Source organism: Triticum urartu, chromosome 3A, assembly GCF_056163025.1.
Source record: "Triticum urartu cultivar PI428250 chromosome 3A, HENAU_Tu73, whole genome shotgun sequence".
NCBI classification, from domain to species: domain Eukaryota; kingdom Viridiplantae; phylum Streptophyta; class Magnoliopsida; order Poales; family Poaceae; genus Triticum; species Triticum urartu.
The window spans coordinates 265,090,187-265,101,355 of NC_141875.1; positions in this window are offsets into that span (position 1 = coordinate 265,090,187).

The window sequence follows — 11,169 nt, forward strand, 5'->3', positions numbered from 1 at the left end:
CGTCATCCCGGAGTATCTCAATAATTCGTGGTGGTGTTTCTCGTTGTCATTCTCAGATTTTGAAGACCAAAGAAGAGTTTTCCTCCAAATCTTATTCGTTCTCCCAAAGATTCGTGATTCTAGCTTGATGCCATCCTCCCATAATTGTTTTGATTGTGAGAATTATTTTCATCCATCCGGATCATTTCAGAAGTCTTTTCAGTTCGATTCTCCGGAGGCCATCATATTAGAATTATTCATTTCAGCTTTCAGCTATCGTTCTCCAAATCATACCGGTGCATCATTCAAGTATTCTCTAATCAGCTCGGGATCTCTTCGTTCACTTGCATCTAAATTCTCTCAAAAAAATCTTCATTCGTTCTATAATTCTTACCGGTGATTCATCCCTTTACTTCATTCATTTTCAATTCTTACGGTAGTTCATTCAAGATTTCTCTTCCTTCTTTTTCGTATTAATTTATCCGTTTGTCTCAATCCTACCGGTGGTTCATTGAAGATTTTCTAAAGTTTGCGTTATATCTATCTTAATCCTTTCTACGAGAATAAGTAGTATGCCAAATCCAGTGCTTGTCATCAATTTAAATTGGTGAAGGATATGCATAATGTAATTCTTATTCTTGTTTCATCCAAGCGATTAATTCCTTATTCCGTAGGTTCATCAAATTCTCGGTTTCATTTGTTCATATTTCTTTTCCGGAGTTCCAAGTTTTTCCGTATAATCTCGTCGCGAAGATCCATCTAAATCATCGCAAGGATTCACCTTGTGTTTTCAATTTCTCTTTCTTTTTATCATCATTTCGTTACCGGAGTTCTTCATGGAGGCGCTACATGATGGTTCTTAAAGGATTTAATTCCTTCTCGAAGTGTTCATCAAGAATCTTTTCAGAGTAGCTCAAGCATTCTTCATCTTGCAATCCGGAGTGCAATTCTTTCTACCGTATCATTGGAGGTGGTATTATGTCATTCGTGATAATTTGAGTTCATGTTTCATGATTCACATGTCATTAAGAATGAGGTATTTTAAATCCATCAACCTCTTCGTTGGGGTTATCTTGTGTCATGTTTCACCTAAAGCCTTTCCTAAGGATTGCTGCTATTTATGGTGCTCATAAATGACCCAAGTTCTTCATCTATCCTCCCGGTGAAATAAGCTTCTCGTCTCCTTGTTCATACCAAGCAAATCTTTTGTCTTCCGTTAGTGGCGGAATTTCACCTCATAATTTTGAGATGTTTTCCTTAAGCCCACAACAAGCTTGCTCTTTTCGTTGTTGGTTTTCTAACAACCCCGTTCAACTTTTTATTCGTAAGCATGCTCTTTCAATTTTATTTGCGAGAGTTGTCGTTTTCTTCTCATTTCTTTCCTTTCCAACAATCCAACTTCTATTCTTTCGTTCCGGAGGCATTGTGATATTGCTCTCTTCGACCCATCATCTAGTTTTCCCCAAGATCATGTTTTTCCCTTGCGTATCCTTTAAACCAGAGGGTTGCGTCCTCTGCTCAAGTTCTTCTTCATCTTATCAAGTTGCTTATCACTTTTCAACCGGAGTGTTGTCATAATTGATCCTTATCGTTCCTTGTACATCTTGTTCTACCGGAGTGCTTGCATGTACTTCTTGCCCATTGCAACCCTTTTCTCATGTCTTTCAACCTATAGGGTTCTCATGATGTTCCTTGTTCCTCTTTTCTAACGGAGTGTTTTCAAGGTTCATTGGTTTCACTCGTTTGTTAAAGAAGCAACTTAGTTTTACCGGTGCGTCTTCCTCTTCTGTTTTCCCTCCGGTGCCATTCTAGATCTCGGGACGAGATCCTCTCGTAGTGGTGGAGTGTTGTGACGCCCCGAGACCGATGTTCCAGGTGTCTTCCAGTTATTCGCTGTTGTTTCCTTGTCATTGGCTTGTGTGTCATGCATTTCATATCATGTCATCATGTGCATCGCATTTGCATACATGTTCGTCTCATGCATCCGAGCATTTTCCCCGTTGTCCGCTATGCAATCCGGCGCTCCTATGTCATCCGATGTTCCCTTTTGCCTATTTTCATGTGCGGGTGCTAAATGTTCTCGGATTGAACCGAGACTTTCCAAGCGGCCTTGGTTCACTACCGGTAGACCGCCTGTCAAGTTTCGTTCCATTTGGACTTCGTTTGATACTACAATGGCTAACCGAGGAACCAAAAAGGCCTCATGTGTGCTGCAGCCCAACACCCCTCCAAAGTGGCCCAAAACCAACCTAAACCCCCTCCATCATCTTGGTCATTCGATCATGATCGCGTGGCCGAAAACCGCACCTCATTTGGACTCTCCTAGCTCCCTCTACCTATATATATGTGCCTTCCCCGAAATTTCGCGGTACAAACCCTAGCTCCTTCAACCTCGCGCCACCGGACAAAATTCCCCGCCATCGGACGTGTCCGCGCCGCCGCCCATCCGCGAATCAGGAGCCGCCACGTGTCCCCACTGTCGTCTCCACTGCGCCGGCCACCCGGGGCCCAGATCCGGCCCGCCCCGGGCCGCACCGGGCCCGCTCTCCGCCGCCGTCCTACCCTGTCGTGGCTCCGCCGCCACCCCCGTCGCCGGAAACCCCGCCGCCTCGCCGGACCACCGCGGCGCGCCCTCGCGCCTTCGCCGCCTCGCCGCCCTCTGCTCCCGTGTGCACGCCGCCATCGTCGCCCGAGGATCCGCCGCCCCCTCGCCGGCGTCGTCCATCGCCGCCCGCCTGTCGAGCCCCGCCGCCACACCTCTCCACCGGCGCCGCCCCCGCACCGCTCGCCGGAGCCCGTGCCGACCCCGCCGGAGACTGCCCGCCCTCACCGGAGTTGGATCCGGTCAGATCCGTCCAGGTGGCACGAGATCCACCGGGATCCGAACCAAACATGCCCCGCACCCTGGATCTCCTCGTCCCGCACGTCTCCGTCCCGAGTTGACTTTTCTCGCGAGGTCTAATTTTCTCTAAGTCCCCAGATCTGCATATTTTCATGCCATATTCATCGCATCATAGCTCTGCACCCGTGGCTCTGTTTTGGGCGTCTAGCATATCAAATTGTTCGTCTCGACGAGTCATTCATTTCATTCCATTGCACCATGTTCATTTGAGTTCATCTTGATGCCCTAAATGCTGTTGCAAGAGTGCTATGTAATGTTAGTTCGAGATTCTTATCAGAGATTGGACTTTTGTCATTTTTTCCATGATTAATGTGTGCCTGCTATGAACTTGAGCTCTACATGTGTTTTGAAGTATGCCATGCCATCTTTACAGGGGTGTATGCCATGTATTTTTGCGATCTTTGTGGTGACTAGCACAAGCATGCAAAGTAGCTCTCGTGATGTTGCTGATTTCAGGGACTTAGAATTTCACTAAGTCCTTTTCCTGTTGTTATTTTTATGCCATGTATTCTTGTTGCTACAGAGTGATCCATGCCTCTTATGAGCATGTTCAGTGTAACGCCCTCAATGCGGCTATATATCCCACGTGTCGAAGCACGACTTAGAGGCATAACCGCATTGAAAGCAATGTCGCAAGTGAGGTAATCTTCACACAACCCATGTAATACAATAGGGGAAAAAGATACATAGTTGGCTTACAACCGCCACTTCACACAAATACATGAATAAAGCATTACATCAACCAGATACACACAAGGTCCGACTACGGAACCAAAATAAAAGAAGAACCCCAAATGCGACAAGGTCCCCGATCGACCCCAACTGGGCTCCACCACTGATCAACTAGAACGAAACAACACAAAGGACAATATCTTCATCGAGCTCCTCCTGAGCTTGGTTGCGTCATCTGCACGGACTCATCGGCACCTGCAAGCTGGTTTTGGAAGTATCTGTGAGCCATGGGGACTCAGCAATCTCGCACCCTCGCGATCAAGACTATTTAAGCTTATGGGTAAGGTAAAGGTATGAGGTGGAGCTGCAGCAAGCGACTAGCATATATGGTGGCTAACATATGCAAATGAGAACGAGAAGAGAAGGCAAAGCATGGTTGATAAAAGTATGATCAAGAAGTGATCCTATAACAACCTACGTCAAGCATAACTCCAACAACCGTGTTCACTTCCCGGACTCCGCTGGAAAGAGACCATCACGATTACACACGCGGTTGATTCATTTTAATTAAGGTCAACTTCAGGTTTTCTACAACCAGACGTTAACAAATTCCCATCTGCCCATAACCGCGGGCACGGCTTTCGAAAGTTCAAATCCCTGCAGGGGTGTCCCAACTTAGCCCATCACAAGCTCTCACGGTCAATGAAGGAATAGACCTCCACCCAAGACATTCCGATCAGACTCGGTATCCTGGTACAACAAGACATTTCGACAGGGTAAAACTAAACCAGCAACACCACCCAGATGTGTCGACAAATCCCGATAGGAGCTGAACATATCTCGTTCTCAGGGCACACCGGATGAGCAAGACATCGGGTAAGCCAGCCCAGAGTTGCCCCTGGTAGCCTCGGACATCGCTCAGTTGGACCAACACTCAGAGGAGCAATGACCCGGGGGGTAAAATAATGATGACCCTTGGGCGCGCGACCCCCAAGGGAAAGGAAAAGGCTAGGCGGTGAATGGTAAAACCAACGTTGAGCATTGCTGGAAGAGCTTTACTTAAGGCGAACTGTCAAGGGGTTCCCATTATAGCCCAACCGCGTAAGGAACACAAAATCCGGGAACATAACACCGATATGACGGAAACTAGGGCGGTAAGAGTGGAACAAAACACCAGGCATAAGGCCGAGCCTTCCACCCTTTACCAAGTATATAGATGCATTAATTAAATAAGATATATTGTGATATCCCAACAAGTAAACATGTTCCAACAAGGAACAACATCTCCATGTTCCAACAAGGAACAAACTTCAATCTTCACCTGCAACTAACAACGCTATAAAAGGGGCTGAGCAAAGCGGTAACATAGAAAAACAACGGTTTGCTAGGACAAGGTGGGTTAGAGGCTTGGTTCAACGATATGGGAGGCATGATAAGCAAGTGGTAGGTATCGCAGCATAGGCATAGCAAAAGAGCAAGCAACTAAGCAAGCAAAGATAGAAGTGATTTCGAGGGTATGATCATCTTGCCCGAGATCCCGCAAGGAAGAAGAACGAGTCCATGAAGAAGACAAACGGACGTAGACGAACGGATCCTCACAAACGCGACATTACCTGAACCAACCCAAAGAAGCAACACCGGAAAAGAGCAAACAACATAGTAAACAACCACTACAACAACATGGCACGATGCGCAAACAAGTATGATGCATGTCCGGTTTAAAGAAACATGGCATGGCAAAGTGCAACAAACAACACTACAAATTAAGTGGAGCTCAATATGCCACGGAGTTGCATATTGAAGAAAACACCACATGACTTATTTAGTTTGATCCCGTTTATGTACCCAACAATATTAAATGTTGTTAAACATGGCAAGAGGGTGAAGCAAATAAAACTACCTATCTAGTCAAGTTTAAATGAAGCCGGGAACAACAAACAACAAATCCGGGACTCCTCATGTGCATATATTAGGTTAGGTCCTGTTCTGCCCTAAACCATATTTTAGAGTTGTTAAACATGCAAAGTAAGGCCACCATGTTAAACTAGGCATTTTTCTACCCCATTTACATATAAAGTTTGTTAGGTTTGGAGCTACGGTTGAATAGTTATGAAATAAATCATTTTAGCATGACATAGGAGCAAATTTAAACAAACATCATTTTAAACATTTTGAACATGGATGAAAATGACATATTATTAAACTAGACAAAATTCTAAGCAACTTTCATATATTAAGTTTTTACATTTGATGCATGGTGGGTGAGTTATTAAATGCATGAAGAACAGGGACTTTTCTGTAAAACAGCCAAACTCTGGATAAAAGACAAAATCGTAGACACGAGAAAAAAACTACATCTGGCCAAATCTGCAGCCTGGCCCAACAGTTGCAGGGGCGCTGGAGGCTCACCATGGGCCTCGGCCCATTCGTTGGAGGAGGGAGACCGGTTGAAGGGGAGGCAGAGGTGGGCACTGGGCCTTGAGGCAAGAGGAGGGCCACGTGCTGTCAACGCGTCGAGTGGAGCGGGCGCCCAGCTCTGCTCGTCTCTGAAGAAGAACGGCAGCGCCAGGTTCGGAGCGACAAACTTGGCGGTGGGAACGGCTGGGAGCAGAGCTCCGGCGAGCGGGCGAAGAGGCAGCGAGGTACATGGCGTTCGGATCTAGCTGGAAACAGGTCTTGGACGCTGAGAAGAACCCGATCCGACAACCAACGCCTTCCTCTGAAGAAGAAAGCAGCCATGGCGTGGGGGCTTCAGGCCGGCGATGGGAAGAAGGAAGACAACGGCTGGGGACAGAGGGCCCGGTTGAGGGCGACGCAGCGAAACGGGGGGACCATGGGTCCTCCAGGCGGCGGCTTGCTTGTTCCGGCGAGGCGATTGCAAGCAAGGAGAGTTGAGGTGGCCGACGAGGGTCTCCGGTTCGGTGGTGCTAACCTTGAAGAAGAAACAGGGCGACCACGCAATTAGCAGCAGCAGTAGGAGAAGAACAGCGAGAAACAGGGAGGAGGCGCGGCGAGGAGGACCTGCTACGGGTCGGAGCGGCTTGACGGCGGGGCCATGGCGTGGTGTTGCTCTCGATCCACCCTGGATCGAGGCACGGGAGGAGGGGAGCACATGTCAACTCTCATCCCATTCCGAGAACATTTTCTAGCCACATATAAAATAATATTTCAGAGGTACCGCGGGCGCGTGCAAGTGTGTCTGGCTCAGAACGGACAACGGAAGGAACTGGGAGAACCCAGACGGATGCAGGTTTTGAAAACATGATGATGCAATGCACATGATGACATGGCAAGATGCAACACACAAGCGAATGACACGGCAACGACAACGAATAACTGAACGACACCTGGCACATCGGTCTCGGGGCGTTACATTCAGTAAGGATCATTTTGAGATAATGTTATGCTCTATCCATCCATGTCTTTGTTTGCAATTATGGATCACCCTAGCATGACTCAATCTTGCTCTACGTTTGCTATAAAATGTTCCTGGCAGATTGTTTACATGTTAAGAAATTTTGCCAAGGTTGTTGTAGTTGATCTGTGCATGCTATGAGGTTGTTCTTGCCTTGTTTAGCTTCTATGCCATGTCTACTTGCTGGGTGTATGCTTAGTTGTCATGCCATGCTCTGTGGTGAGTGCTTCGACCTCGCAAACATGCCTACGTGAATCTGTTTTGCCATGTTCTAGTTTTTTGCTAAGTCTGTATCTGTTAACGAAACTTTCTATGTTCACATTGTTGCCATTGTATTTTCTGATCCCTTTTGGCTCATGATCAGTAAGGGACTTTTGTTGTATGCTTTGAGTGGCTTCATGCCATTCCTTGCTTTGCCATGATATGTTCCTGTAGCATGTTGTTATCTTGCTCTAAACATTGCTTCCTGATGTTAAATTCCTGACATGTTATTTTCACCAAGTCTGAAACCTGATATCTTTTGCACTTTTGCCATGCTTGTTTGAACCTATTATTGAGTGAATTAGCCATAGCTCAGTGTTCATCTTTTGTCAAGAATCTTGAGTGGATCACTGCCATATGTTTTGTTGTTATGTTGAAGTGCAGTAGCCTATTGTTCTTGATGCATCTAGATGGCCTCGTGATGTTAATCACAGCTTTGCGCCATTATTGTTTTGCTTGCCTTTTCCAAACCGTGCATCCGGTGATCTTTATATCGATTTCGACCGAAATCAACTCATCTTTCCAGCAGCACTCTTGGGTTGCCAAGTTGAGGCCAGATTCAATCTTTCCTTTCCGAAACATGCATATACATTGCATATCACATCCCGCATATCGTGCCATGTTTTGCATCATATTGCTTGCGCATTGCACCGTGGTTGATGGTTGTTCCCTTTGCTTGTGTTCTTGCTTGGGTAGAGTCGTGAGAAGAGTTCATGTTCGAGGTACCCGTTGAGTACGCTTTCAAGCATCAAGCTTTCATCTTCTCGGAGAACTTTGCATGCAAGATGACCATATCCTCAAAATCACTTCTATCTTTGCTCGCTCTTTTGCTATGCCTATGCCGCGATACCTACCACATGCTTTATCATGCCTCCCATATTGCCATGCCAAGCCTCTAACCCATCTTGTCCTAGCAAACCGTTGTTTGGCTATGTTACCGCTTTGCTCAGCCCCTCTTATAGCGTTGCTAGTTGCAGGTGAAGATCGGAGTTTGTTCCATGTTGGAACATGGTTTTTGTTGGGATATCACAATATCTCTTATTTAATTTAATACATCTATATACTTGGTAAAGGGTGGAATGCTCGGCCTTATGCCTAGTGTTTTGTTCCACTCTTGCCGCCCCTAGTTTCCGTCATACCGGTGTTATGTTCCTTGATTTTGCGTTCCTTACGTGGTTGGGTTATAATGGGAACACCATGAGAGTTCGCCTTGAATAAAACTCCTCCAACAAGGCCCAACATTGGTTTTACCATTTGCCACCTAGCCTTTTTCCCTTTGGTTCTGCAGACTCAAGGGTCATCTTTATTTAAACCCCCGAGCCAGTGCTCCTCTGAGTGTTGGTCCAACCTGTCAGCTGCCGGTGGCCACTAGGGGCAACTCTGGGCTGGCCTACCGGAACCTTGGACAATCCGGTGTGCCCCGAGAACGAGATATGTGCAGCTCCTATCGGGATTTGTCGGCACATTCGGGTGGCTTTGCTAGTCTTATTTTACCATTGTCGAAATGTCTTGTAACCGGGATTCCGAATTTGATCGGGTCTTCCTGGGAGAAGGAATATCCTTCGTTGACCGTGAGAGCTTGTGATGGGCTATGTAGGGACACCCCTGCAGGGTTTTGAACTTTTGGAATTCGTGCCTGCGGTTATGGGCAGATGGGAATTTGTTAATGTCCGGTTGTAGAAAACTTGACAGTTAACTTAACTATAATGCATCAACCGCGTGTGTAGCCATGATGGTCTCTTCTCGGCGGAGTCCGGGAAGTGAACACGGTGTTGGAGTTATGCTTGAACGTAAGTAGTTTCAGGATCACTTCTTAATCACTTCTAGTTTACGACCGTGCATTGCCTTCTCTTCTCGCTCTCATTTGCGTAAGTTAGCCACCATATATGCTAGTGCTTGCTGCAGCTCCACCTCATACCTTTTCCCTACCCATAAGCTTAAATAGTCTTGATCGCGAGGGTGTGAGATTGCTGAGTCCCCGTGACTCACATATTACTTCCAAAACCAGTTTGCAGGTGCCGATGATACCGTGCAGGTGACGCAACCGAGCTCAAGGAGGAGCTCGATGAAGACCGTGTTCGTTATGTTGTTCCGTTTCCAATTGATCAGTAGTGGAGCCCGGTCGGGGCGATCGGGGATCTTTTGCATTAGGGGTAGTCTTCTTTTATTTTGGTTCCGTAGTCAGACCTTGTTTGTATCTGAATTATGTAATGTTATATTCATGTGTTGTGTGAATTGGTGATTGTAAGCCAACTCGGTACCTCTTTCTTATTCAGTACATGGGATGTGTAAAGATTACCCCTCTTGCGACATTTCCTACAATGCGGTTATGCCTCTAAGTCGTGCTCCGACACGTGGGAGATATAGCCGCATCGTGGGTGTGACATAGATGCAGAATCGTTTCGGTCTACTTGACATAGACGTGATGCCTATGTTCATGATCATGCCTAGATATCATCATAACTATGCGCTTTTCTATCAATTGCTCAGCAGTAATTTGTTCACCCACCATAATATATGCTATCGTGAGAGAAGCCACTAGTGAAACCTATGGCCCCCGGGTCTACTTTACATCATATAAGTTTACTATCTACAATTCCAGATTAGTATTTATTTTGCAATCTTTACTTTTCAGTCTATACAACAAAAATACCAAAAATATTTATCTTATTATCTCTATCAGATCTCACATTCGTAAGTGACCGTGAAGGGATTGACAACCCCTATATCGCGTTGGTTGCGAGGTTCTTATTTGTTTGTGCAGGTACTAGGTGACATGTGTGTAGTCTCATACTAGATTGATACCTTGGTTCTCCAAAACTGTGGGAAATACTAACGCTATTTTGCTGCATCACCCTTTCCTCTTCAAGGGAAAACCAACACATGCTCAAGAGGTAGCACACACACAACTAAAATCTGAACCATGTTTGATGTATCCTTCATCGCAAACGTTTTGCATCTTTTTTGATGGTTATTTACATAACCGTTTGCGATTAATGCATCGCACACAGTTTCTTCAAAGGGTCTCTGATCGTAGTGTCGCGTTAGCAGCATCCTACATTAGTGTGATTAGGATAGCTTCGTATTTCTCTCTGATCTGTTGATTTGGTTTGACCTACTAGATTGATTTTTCTTGCCATGGGAGAGGTGCTTTGTATTGGGTTCAATCTTGCGGTGCACAATCCTAGTGATAGAAAGGTACATAACACGTATTTGTATTGTTGTCATGAAGGATAAAAAGATGGGGTTTTTTCGTATTGTTTGGATCTATCCCTCTACATCATGTCATCTTGTTTAAGGCGTTACTTCGTTCTTGTTAACTTAATACACTAGAGCATGCTGGATGGCGGTCGATTTGTGGTGTAATAGTAGTAGATGCAGGCCGGAGTTGGTCTACTTGTTACGGACGTGATGCCTATATTCATGATCATTGCCTTAGATATTGTCATAACTATGCACTTTTCTATCAATTGCTCAACAGTAATTTGTTTACCCACCGTATGCTTTCTTTCAAGAGAGAAGCCTCTAGTGAAAACTATGCCCCCCGGGTCTATGTTTATCATAATATTTCCAGATCTATTAAATTAAAAACACAAAAATACTTTGTTGCTATTTATTTACTTTTATCTTATTTTGGACTTTTACTTATCTTTTATATCTATCACTATATGATCTCATCCTTGCAAGTAACAGATAAGGGATTTACATCCCCTTTACCGTGTTGGGTGCAAGTATTTGTTTGTTTGCGTAGGTGAAATCATTCGTGACTTGTGTGTTCCTCCTACTGGATTGATACCTTGGTTCTCAACTGAGGGAAATACTTATATCTACTTTGCTTCATCACCCTTTCCTCTTCAAGGGAGAAACCAACGCAAGCTCGAGAAGTAGCACCGTCATGACACCTTCGATCCAAATCACTGCCCCATCCTCCAAATAAGGG